Raw genomic sequence first — 12,667 nt, 5'->3', positions numbered from 1 at the left:
TCTAACGCTTTAAAATAGCGCAACTAATACAATACTGTTAGTGGGCAAGGCTTACAAACTGTACCGGCACTCGGGTTAGTTCGGTTAGGTTAGTGAGAACGGATTCTGGTCGTGCGGGATTGTGATCATAAACAGATAAAACAAAGATTTCAAATACTTTATGTATTATAAAGTGGTGCAGAAATTATACGGATTGTCGTCCCAAGGGGATATCAATCTCTTTTTACGTGTAAGTAGACCAATTATAAAATAATACAATAAAATGTATTTTGATGGATGGGGCGGCGTTATGCATACTGTAGGCAGTACTAGTTTACTAACTTTTTATCATAGAACTAAAATATTTATTTACAACCCGGTAAACCTAACTCGGGACCTGAGTCGAAAAACGAACATTCTCCCTCTCCGCGTTCCTGACCTCGCCGCCGTCCTTTTATTAGCGTTAGCAGCTTAGCATGCTGTACACCCGTAGATTATTATTCATTATTATTCTTGTTCGTCGTTTTTCTTACATGTTATTCTGAACATAATAATTAATAATTATTACTAAATATTTTTTAGTTGTACGGAATATAATAAAACAAAATATAAAAAGTACATTACTATTACAGTTATGGAGATGAACTATTAATTTCTAAGGACTTTGACATTACTATATTGTATGTGTACCTTAATTTCCGACTTTACGCCCGGTATACCGGGCGCTACTACTACCCGGTATACTACCGCGGTAGTCCAACATTAAACGTCCTATAACTCAAAAAGTATGGACATTAGAAAAAAGAGTTTTGAACACAAGTTGTAGAGAACAAACTGATCTATTAAAAAGGATGGATGCATGTTTTTTATTAATCCAATATTTTACGAGTTATCGACCGAGGCAGAAAAACGGATCATCAACGGCCATAAATTGTAAACAGTAAGTTGTACAAAAAAGTTTACTGGAAACAATAGATGCAAAATTTTATTTTCTACAATATTGGTTTTCATAATTTTTGCACTTTAGTGCATAGTTTGCGAGATATCGACAAAAAACTTTTTTTCACGAGCTCTACATGGATCTGACTGTATTTTGTGAATTTATGCTCAGCAATTGACCCTAATCCTTACAAAAACAAATTGAATCGAAAATTTAGTGCGAGGTTAAATTCTTTTTACTGGCCTACATTATTTAAACTGATTTGGTTTAGTTTTTCTTGCTGACCGTACTTCCAAGAACTGACATTCGAGCGAGGTCCCGAGTTAGATTGTCCGGGTTATAGTAACTAACTGATTTGGTTTTACAAAATTAAAACCACATCCTTTTTGTGGGATGGTATTCTGCTGTATTTTTGTGAACGTACTAGCGTGCTAGAGCCTTTCTTATTTCACGTTATTTTTAATTGAGATTCCTATTAGACAGGGGTCGTAAAGATCATGGATAAAGGCTGTTCAATAAGAGACATGGAAATGATTACTAATGATACCTAATAAGACATCTCAATAACCACCTCAATTTAAAAATGAAGATTTCTATTTATCCAATAAGAAATTCAGGATGCTTTCTAAAAGCGCTGTACCAATTAGTACCAGGAAGATCTATTTAGCTCTATGGCAATACGATTTTGTTCAATGTCATACTTAATTCCTTCAAAAACACAGCATTAGTTTTTCAAGAGTATGTGTACTCATATGCACTAATTGAAAAAAGAGACTGCTTTATATACTCATCTCGCCAAAAACTAAATTTACTAACGATTTGTTTGTTTCCGAGTCATGGATGTTAATTTATATTTATGTATGTTTAAGTATGTATATGTTAATGTTAACACCAGGAACAGACATAAACTTATGATGCCTACTACTCGGCTAAGTCGAGTTAGTAAGTCTTTTGTGGGGGGATGTTGCTGATGATGCTTTTACAACAAGATCCCAGAAAATTTTCAAAACAAAAGTATAACGTTATTCAAAAGAATTGTTAAAATATGTTTGTGTGGTAAAGGTTACTATAACATAAATGACTTTCTTAATGATACCACAGATTGGGAATGGAGTAAACGCCCTCAGGCTATTAAATAATAAATTTAATTGTACAATATTACTTTGTAAACATTTATTCGATGAAAAAAAAGCCCGCTGATTTTGTTGCGCCCATTCTTCTCAGGTCTGAGGCATTCATTTTGGAATGGGTGGTAGTTTTTTGACTTTCAATAAGTGATGTCACATCCTATTTTGAATAAAAATATTTGAATTTGAATATCGTATTAAATATATCGTTGTCTTGCAACCCATAGCACATACCAAAGAGAATTTAAACACTACAGCACATACTATGTCTATGTCATTTATATATTTCAAACATAAATTTATATTCAGTGTTGTAACAGTTTCTCTACATTTTTATTCTTAACCATATCAATTTTATTTGTTAGTTCTGTGTACATTCGTTTAGTGTTTTTGTATAAAAATTTTGGTGATAATTAAGATTATTGACAATTCATTTATTATTTAAAAATAAAAAATTTAATGCTCGAAAATTATTTAATGAAATCATCGCCGGCCATATTCTTCTGTAGCACCAGAGGAATCACAGAAACGTTGCCAGCCTTTTAGAAAAATGTACACCTTTTTTGGAGGTATACACTAATCTAGCTAATATGTACAGTTCAAAAATCTATTTCTTCTGTTATGATTGTTCCCCTCTTACATAACGCATACATCATCCACATATCTGACAAACATTGACAATATGTCAAGCACGCAAACCAGCTTGCAACAAGAACTCGTCACATATTGACCTAGTCACATGCACAATCACGTATGGTACACTGCTCCCTCAGCATAATACCACCCGCTCTTGCACCGTAGCCTTTCAAGGGATTCAAGAAATTTGACTGTGTGGTAATCGATATCGAAAAACTTTGCTTTTGTGCTTAGAAGACTGATTGAACGAAATTTTTAAAAATCTCGGATTTTAATTTTTATTGAAAATAAAACTATTGAAATAAAAATGTTTATTATTTTTATTTTACTATCAAATTAGCTTACAGAAAAGTGGAAAATAACTTAAAAGTGCACACTTTTACTTGTACTTTTTCTTTTATGTTAATAGCTACTTTCTCTCAATAAACCCCAAATATAGTCGCCCATCATGTTTTCATTGTATTGGCCTTGATAGCGTTGTTCAAAATTCATGATGTCCTGATGGAAACGTTCTCCTTGCTCTTCGGAATAGGCTCCCATATGGTTTTTAAATTTATCCAAATGAGCATGCAGCATATGTACTTTTAATGACATCCTGCAGCCCATGGCCTTAAAATTTGTAAGCATATCCTCAACCAACTTTTCGTAGTTTTCAGCTTTATTATTTCCTAAAAATCCAGAAACTACTGCTTTAAAACTGTTCCAACTTGCTTTTTGAGTACGATTCAGCAACGTTGGAAATTTTCCATCGGCGAAAATCTGTCTTATTTGCGGACCAACAAAAACCCCAGCTTTAACCTTTACTTCCGATAACTTCGGAATTTTTTTTTTTAAGTATCCAAAAGCTTCTGAAGTTTCATCCAGTTTTTTAACAAATTGTATCATCAACCCTAACTTAATGTGCAAAGGCGGCATTAACACTTTTTCCGCTTCAACAATCGGCTCAAATTTGTCGTTCTGTTTGCCGACACACAATTCTGTTCTTACAGGCCTTGACCGTTGAATATAGTGTTTAGAATCCGCTCTGCTATCCCACAAGCACAAATAACACGGATACTTTGTATATCCACCCTGTAGCCCCATTCAAAAACCCACCATTTTAAAATCTCCAATCAGCTCCCAGTTATACTCACGATACTTTACAGATTCAAGCAAAATTTTGACACTTTCATAATTTTCTTTAAGATGTACTGAGTGAGCAATTGGAAGAGACGGAAATTTATTTCCGTTGTGCAATAGAACTGCTTTTAAACTTTTTGTAGAGCTGTCAATGAATAAACGCCATTCGCTAGGGACACAGGGTATGCCAATTGCTTCAAACATACCTTTAATGTCATTACAAAAACAAAGTCCATCTTCCTTCGTGAAAAACGTTGCAAACATTTCATGCCTAGTCCGCTGATCCGTGATCTTAACATCATCAAGCAAATCCCACTGTTTTAACCGAGAGCCTAGAAGCTCTGCTTTATTTTTTGGCAAATTTAAATCTCTAATTAGATCGTTAAAATCTTCTGAAGTAATGAGATAGTGTTTTAGTTGTTCAGGTGTAGGCAAAAACTCCTTATCGGAATTACTTTTATAAGAACTAAAAGATGAGCCACTTTTCTGCGATAATTTTTTTGGTGGCTCAGGTACTGGTCGTGTCAGGTCGTGAGCAATTGGAGCAGAAGAAGATTCGAGGTCAGGATATTCAATAGGTTTTGCATTTTTACCTCTACGTCTTTTACTCGGATTCACCATACAAAAGTAGCAGTCAGTAATATGGTCTTTTGGTTCTCGCCAAATCCTTGGTATTACAAATTTCATAGACCTTTTCTCACCTCGATACCAACCTAAAAATATAAAAATAAAAATTAATATGTCTATTATTTTGGATTCATCGCTTAATTAAATAAAAATTGCTTACCTTCCAAACACCTTTTACAATAACTACAAGCAACATGTGGAGCCCATGGCTTATCTTGATTCCGTACAGGACAGTCAAAATATGCTTCATAGGCTTCACAGAGAACGTGAGATGTCTTTAGTTCATATTTCACGTCTCGAACTTTAATAAATTGACCACATATAAAACAAAATGCATCAGCATCGTATTTGCACTTTCGTGACGACATTTTAAGTTATTCTGGGCTTGTAAATAACACCTGATGGTTGTTTATCACTCGGGTGCCATCTAGCGGCACAGTGTAAACGTTAATACCCCACTCTCACCGCGCGGTCTTTTTAAAAATATTAAAACCAATTAAAATTTATGAAAAAATTGAAAAATGAGTATTATTATTATAACTATCACAAAAACAAACTTTATACCGAAAAAAGGTATTTTCATTTCGTTTTTGTGCATAACTAACTGGAAAATAATAGTATAAACTTTAGGACAAAGAACGAAAATTTTTTTGTAGAGTCGTGTAATGGATCTTTTATTGCACATTGTACACACATAGGATTTCCAGGTACTTTGGTTTGATCTCAGTATTAAACTTTGTATTCAGTGGGGCTATATTAAAAAAAAGAATGTATTCTTTTATGTTTTCCGTCGTAACAGGATTTTCATTGTAAATATCAAGCTCTTCAGACATCTATTCTAAGGAAGAATTTTCTCTTTAACTTATATGAGTCTCGTCCTCACTATCAGTCTCTACAGTTATATTTTGTCTCTTTGGTTTAGTTTGGTATTTGTCTCTGCTAACAAGTGTTAAGGGCCTTCCATCTCCCTGGTTCTTTGTTTCCTCTCATGCTCGTCTTCTGTCTTTAGATTTTTCTGTTCCAATCTGTTCGTTTCAGGAGTATCAGCATTATATATTCTTGAATTTCCTGGACTTCTTCCATTCTTTGATGTTTTCCATGCATTTCTGTCTAATCTAGGGTCAGATAATTTCAGGCGTTATTAATCCTATAGCTGATGAAATTAAGGCATATGGCTCTGACATACAATACAGCTGCTGTGTTGATTAGAATCCATTTCGCCAGGTATGGCTTATTGTTGTTGCATATAACATACATCTGGGCCTTCAACTACCTCTCCCGTTAGTAGGGGACTTGCCCCTTCACATATACTCGCGATATGATTCTGTAATAAAATAACGTCTTCGTAATCACATTATCTGACCTCAAGGGGGAGCATTCGTACAGTATGAATCCACCCCATTCATAACTGTACGAAGGTGCCCCAACCCAAATATTTGACATACCAATTAAATATAAAAATAACCGTCAAAGTTAGCCAAAAATGAACACTGAAATTATAAACTACGGCAACAATTCATGAGCCATAAGAAATTTCAACACAATCTGATAAAAAGAAATTGGTATTAAACACGTTCAAAGGTACATCGAAAAATTACTTACGCAGCGTGAAAACACGTAACATCTCATTCCAACGAAACTCGTAGATGTACTGCCACGCCGTACCCGCGGTTAGACTATACGCATAAACGGGGGAGTCACGCACATAAATACAAACGCATCAGTGTGTTGGATAGTAATAATATGACCACTGTACGAATGCTCCCTCTGTACGAATCCTACCTGCTCTCGTGTAGCAATAGAATGCTTCTTATTAATAATATTTAATAATATGGGGTGATTTGAGTGAAAGTACTGAAAGCTCTTGAAACTATAAGACCATGTATAAATTATTCGTATTGTATTTTTATTTCATTTAACAAACCTCTCTTTCAACAAAAATTTTAATTAACTTTTATATTTTTGTAATAAATTTTTATGTTCTTTCTAAAACAAAAACAAAATATACGTGGGTAGCACTGAAAATGTTTAGAACTGGCCATTCAGATACATTGCTAATGAAAACATTTTTTGAATTTCAATTTAAGAACTCTTTGGTAACCTAGTTGTATTAGTCATTTGTTTTTGTGAATTGGCGGCAAATCTAAAACTCATGTTACACGTGAAAATGAACCTGAGAACGTGAGAACAATTTCGGTCAATGATTATATGATGTGTGAATGATATATTATGACTTTCGTTGTAGGCTTACTCATCAACAAAGCTATAATAGGCTGCGATTAACAATTCTTAATGAAGCCTCATCTCGTGTCACTATTTACAATTATTGGTTTAACGAGTTTAAGAGTGGACGTAGCAATCTCAATGATGATCCACGTGAGGGACGTCCTTTAACAGCGACTACTGAAGATAACATCAGTGCTGTGCGCCGCATGATAGAGGAAGATAAGAGAGTGACCTATCAGCAGAAACGAGCCTAGGCGTAACATTTAGGCGTCAGGAAGCTTTCTTTGTACCAGATGGATTCCTCATACTATAACCGACGACCAGAAACACCTTCCCATGGTGTCGCCAAATGATAGATAAGTTCAACGGCGGTGACTCAAATGTTGTATCTGACATCGTCACAGGTGATGAAAGCTGGATATATTGCTACAAACCCGAAACCAAAAGACGATCAGCTCAGTAGGTGTTTCCTTTCGAGGATCGGCCAACCAAGATAAAGAAAGGAAGAAGTCAAGGAAAAATAATGATTGCCTCATTCTTTGGTCGGAAAGGTCATTTCGCGACAGTTGTGCTAAAAGATGGAAGGACAGTTACTGCAGCCTGGTATGTCAATCGCTGTTTGCCTGTTGTCTTGGAAAAAATTCGACAGCAGCGCCCTCGAAGCAGGATCCTCCTTCACCACCACAATGCTTCAGCGCACTCCGCAAAACGGACTGTTGAATATTTGACTATGGCAGGTGTCGAGATAATGTCATCCGCCATACAGTCCTGACCTGGCGCCCTGCTACTTTTATTTATTCCTATATTTAAATAAATATTATGACTGTTCAATGTCAGTATATGTATGAAAATTTGATATACCTTCACTAAAATCGTCACCTTCTTGCTCTAAATAGTGATTTTAATTATTAGAACACTAGAAATAAGGGATTGCTTGTAAGCAATAATTTTAGTAGGTTTCGTAAGATTTATAATAGCTTAAAGGGTAAATGTATAACACTTTTATAATAAAGTCCCAGTCACTGTTCAGGCATTATCTATAAATAAATTTAAATGTTTTATTAAAAATGGCTCTGTCGTAAATCCTACTACTCCTCAGTTGAATTACTAAGTGATGGGACAGCCTGGGACTAGATTATGATTATTTTATAGCAATAACAACGACAATACAATATTATATATTTTATTAAAAAGAGCACAAAAAATGCAGTGAGAGTTTCTCGCGCAGCATCTTCTCTCTCAGAGCGCCATTTGTTTCCGAAGTGGTATTAGTATTATAAATGATACCAAAAATAATTCTAAAGGAATCAATTTTGAGAAAATAAATGCCTTATATGCATTTTATTGCTTGTCTTGTCGATATGAAATAAAGACAATATATTGAGTGATGATCGATTTTTAAGCTTTAATTTATCTGCGAGTTCTTGATGCTTTCTGTAAATACCATCGTTTAGGTATACGTTTTCGTGGTGATCAAACATAGTGTCCGAGCTTCGTATTATGAGAGCCCCCATATATTTAATGTAATTATTTTTGTACATGATGCTTTGGTATCTATACACCCTTACTTAGTGTTTCACATTTAGTCTCGAACCGGTTAATATATTTAACTCAAACACTACACCGTGCGTAATTTGCTGGTTGGTCTTTTGGACAAGGACTACAGCGAGCGGGTTTTTGTATATAGTACTCGGTGCATTCCTAGTTAGGGTGACTCTGTGCACACTAGACACATCCTATGATGGAATGACTTGCATAAAACAGGCAAAAATTTAGTGACCATATAATTCTAGTGATCAGCTCAAACGCTATTTTCAATGCTAGTGGATCCGACAGACGTTGTCCTTTACACACGTCTTAAATTTGAAAAATCGGTCCAGCCGTTTAGGAGGTAGTTCAATTGTGAATCTAAATCATTCTTGACCACCTGAAGGCACACAGAAAGTTTCATTAAAATCGGTCCTGTCGTTTAGGAGGAGTTCAGTTACAACAGACGCACAAAAGAACTATTGCTAAGTCACGATACGAGATACTAAAGAATCATCATCATCGTCAGCCGGAATTGGCCGGCCATTGCTAAACAAAGGCCTCCCCTATAATAAATAGCCCTAAAGTAATAAAAACAGCTTGGAAAATAATTAATGAAAATGCCAGAAGGGCGATTCTAAAAATATCTGAATTTAATCTGAACATCGATAACAAATCTGTACCGTCGGATTGCGAAGTTACAACAATTTTCTAAACCTTCTTTATAGATATATCTGTTTCCTCCAGAAACTCGTTGAACTCATCATCAGCCTCCGCTGTTATTTGAATGTGATAATCATGTTTACCTAATCATAAAACATACCTGCAGTTTCATTTTCATTTGACGTTTTTGCAAGTCGAGAGTTCCAACCCTTAGTTCGACTAGATTTGCCAAGGGTTAGATTTTTTTTTGAATTCATCCCCGTTGAAGCGTGGTCGTGGTTCGATGGTTTCAGAGAATGTAAAATGTGCAAAGAATATTGAATGAATATACTTTGAAAATCCACAAATATATCACAAACACAATACCTATGTAGCATTTATACCCAGAATCAAGAAACTGCCTAGGTTTGTTTGTAACTTAAGTGGTAAATTTCACTTAGGTAATCAGTTGTCATTTCCGAGATAGCTAAAATTATTATTTAATTTGAAGGTTTTAATATGTTAATATTTATATGTATTATATTAATATATATTATAATTTTTATATAGGTTTTATTTATAAGTTTTTGAAGTAAAACTTCATTAGGCGCGACTTGAGGGTAGATTAGATTTTTTTTGACGGAAGTAACGCTTACTTCCGTTAGACTACTATATATTATTAAAATATTTAATTAATTAAAATCAAGTTTTACTTCAGTTACGCGTAAATACTACACGCACACACTTTTTTATTATAAAACCTCAATTATTCTCTCTTATTTATTATCCTCTGGTCAAACCCAACCGGTTGTACCAGAGCCTTACCTGCCTCTGCCACATAGTTGGTTCAGGAACCACTTAAATCAAAAGATATAAGCACTACATCAACAATACTGGGATAGCCTTGAGGAGAGCTTTACCTTGCGCCGACTTGCGTTTTACCAGGGAAATCTTACAACTTAATCGGTGTCGACTAAGATTAATATTATGTGCGGCCACAGGATACGGCAATTTTAACAGGCATCTCTTTAATATAGGTGTCACGGACAGCCCTCTATGCAGAGGTTGCCTGGGGGCAAAGGAAACAGCCGCTCACGTTCTGCTGGAATGCAGTGAGGTGACAAACTACAGGGCGAAGCACCTGGGGTCACTCTTCGGGAAGTCTTCCGCGACGTTAAGAGGTTGGGTGACTTCTTGGAGGAGCTTGGTTGGAAATAAGGGACGAGACGAGCAGGACGTTCAGCTGATGGTAATTGATACGCCCTGCCAATTACAATGCAGTGCCGCTCAGGATTCTTGAAAAACCCCAACAATTGTGAGCGGCACTACAACTGCGCTCGTCACCTTCAGACATAAGATATTAAGTCTCATTTGCCCAGTAATTTCACTAGCTACGGCGCCCTTTAGGCCGAAACACAGTTATGCTTACACATTACTGCTTCACGGCAGAAATAGGCGCCGTTGTTGGTACCCATAATCTAGCCGTCATCCTGCGCAAAGGAGCCTCCCACTGGTAATATAAATACCTAATGGCTAAATCAAAATGAATAAACGTTATTCAGGCACAGATTCTTATAACTATTATATATAAAATAATGTAAATGAATGTAAACAATCATAGTCTCCAATATTTTAATTTTTAAATTAGTGGCAGTGAATTTTTTGGTTGCATACACTTATTTAAATAAAACAAAACCGGTCCTGCCTCAGTCTATTAGCTATACAATTATACCTTATTATTAAAAAAAAAGTATTGAGCCGTATTCAAAAAAACAAAAAATATGTCTCATTCTGATCAAATTAGTAAAACTGTATTCTGTATCTGTATTCTGTGTCTGCCAATCAGACATTAGTGTCAACAAACAAATAATATGACTGCACTTTAACCTCGTGTATTTTGTTCAGAAATCTTCATTCTTCACAGACATCTCATAACGAAGCATCATTCACGTATTACGTGCTATTGTTTATTAAATTATGAGCTGTTGTTTTTTTATTAAACATAAGCAATTTAATCGATACAAATTTAATCGATAAGCGGCCTTACGAGTAAGCTTGATATAAAGTTATAGCTAGAATAAACCAAGAATATGCAAATTGTTGACAAATAGACATTTTGCTTATGATTGGTTTATTCGTTTCCCGCGTTTATTTGAAAGGCTGCTTGACATTCGGAAAACTTCAGAATCATCATTGTATTGACAGTGTTGCCCAAAGAGTATGTAAATACTCGTAATAGGAGGCGTAATAAAAATTGATATTTATTTCAGTATAAACGTGCTGTTATTTGATATAAATTTGATATAGTAATTACAATATTAAGGCGACGAAATATAATCCGGCAAAGTTTGAAAGCGAACAGTTGCTTAAAACGTAGTGGATTTCGGCTAGATCCGTTTTTTACAAGATTATAGCCGTCATCTGTCAATCTATCAACTATACGTTTCATACAATTGCTTTTTTCTTAGAGAGTTTCGTTTGGCTGGTGTTGTCACCGATATAGCCAACTTTTTGTATTTTCTTGGTTTATTCTCAGGTATAACTTTATTCAAAGTTTATTTGTAAGGACATTAAAGTAAGTGTTCTGACACATCATAACAAAATGATAATTTTATAAAAACTTTCTTAACTCCAATCAAGTCATATTATTAATAATATTACATTATGTACGTAAGGTAGCTACAGCTCACGTGCGTCTATCGCTTGTGATTAAAAATTTTACGCCACTAACACTCATTAGATACAGACCAAGTAGGTACTTAATCTCATTGCGGTTGAAAACATATTTACAATTACGACACAAAGACATCATCGTATGCTTAAAGGCAAATAATTTATCCATTATTCACAAAAAACAAGAAAACATAATGATAGACGATTATTCAATAAGTGATATTACATTACAATTAATTATTATGGGAATATTTTGGTATCAATGTTCATAATTTATTTGTGTAGGTACGTATCAATATTAAAATCCAAACATATTGAATCATAAAGTCATGAATCATTCTTATAGTCAAACAATCTTATAAGTGTATATATTATATATATTTTTTAACTTATCATTCACGAAAGTGCGTTAAATAGGATACACTGTAAAACGGGGTAAGGAAGAGAGAGCAAGAGTTTAATGAAAGCAAAATTAATTGCTCAACGCATTATTAAAAAAAAAAAAGAGTAACCTACAAACTATCTAATAACCATAAATTATGCTTCAATAATCCAACGAGTATTGAAAATCATATCACCTCCAAAATTTAATTTGTGAACTGAATTTAAAACCACGACTTTTTTGAGTTGATGAGTTGGCTATCTCGAATAACGAATTCAACCTGTAAAATGAGTTCATCAAACTCCAATGACGTGGCAACCTGGGTACAATTATTAATTAATTACAGTGACATTGTTAACAATATATTTTTAGTCGAGGTATGGAATTTTCTCGCAGTAACACAGTCAAAGATGGAAGACTATTTCCACATCTATTAAATTATAATTTAATTGTTGATATTTCACGCACTTGATATATTAGACCATCAGTCATTCAGGTTGATATTCAAATTTCAGATGGGCCTCCTCAGGTATAGAACGAATATTGAATTGAAATGAGACAAATTATCATGTAAGAAAACGTCGAAGTGATGCTTTAGTATCTATTACGTATTATACATATTATTTTGATGCCACACAACGTATTACAAGAATTATAGGTGAGGTGTTTTTTTCCTGGATTTATTTACGATAACAAAAAATGCAAATTAACAAAAATATCGGTTGTAATATCGCATACTTACTCATATTAATTAATATTACTTAACTATACAATTTATGATGTCCCGAT

This window comes from Leptidea sinapis, chromosome 1 (genome assembly GCF_905404315.1).
Source record: "Leptidea sinapis chromosome 1, ilLepSina1.1, whole genome shotgun sequence".
NCBI classification, from domain to species: domain Eukaryota; kingdom Metazoa; phylum Arthropoda; class Insecta; order Lepidoptera; family Pieridae; genus Leptidea; species Leptidea sinapis.
Note: the sequence above shows the minus strand (reverse complement) of the source record.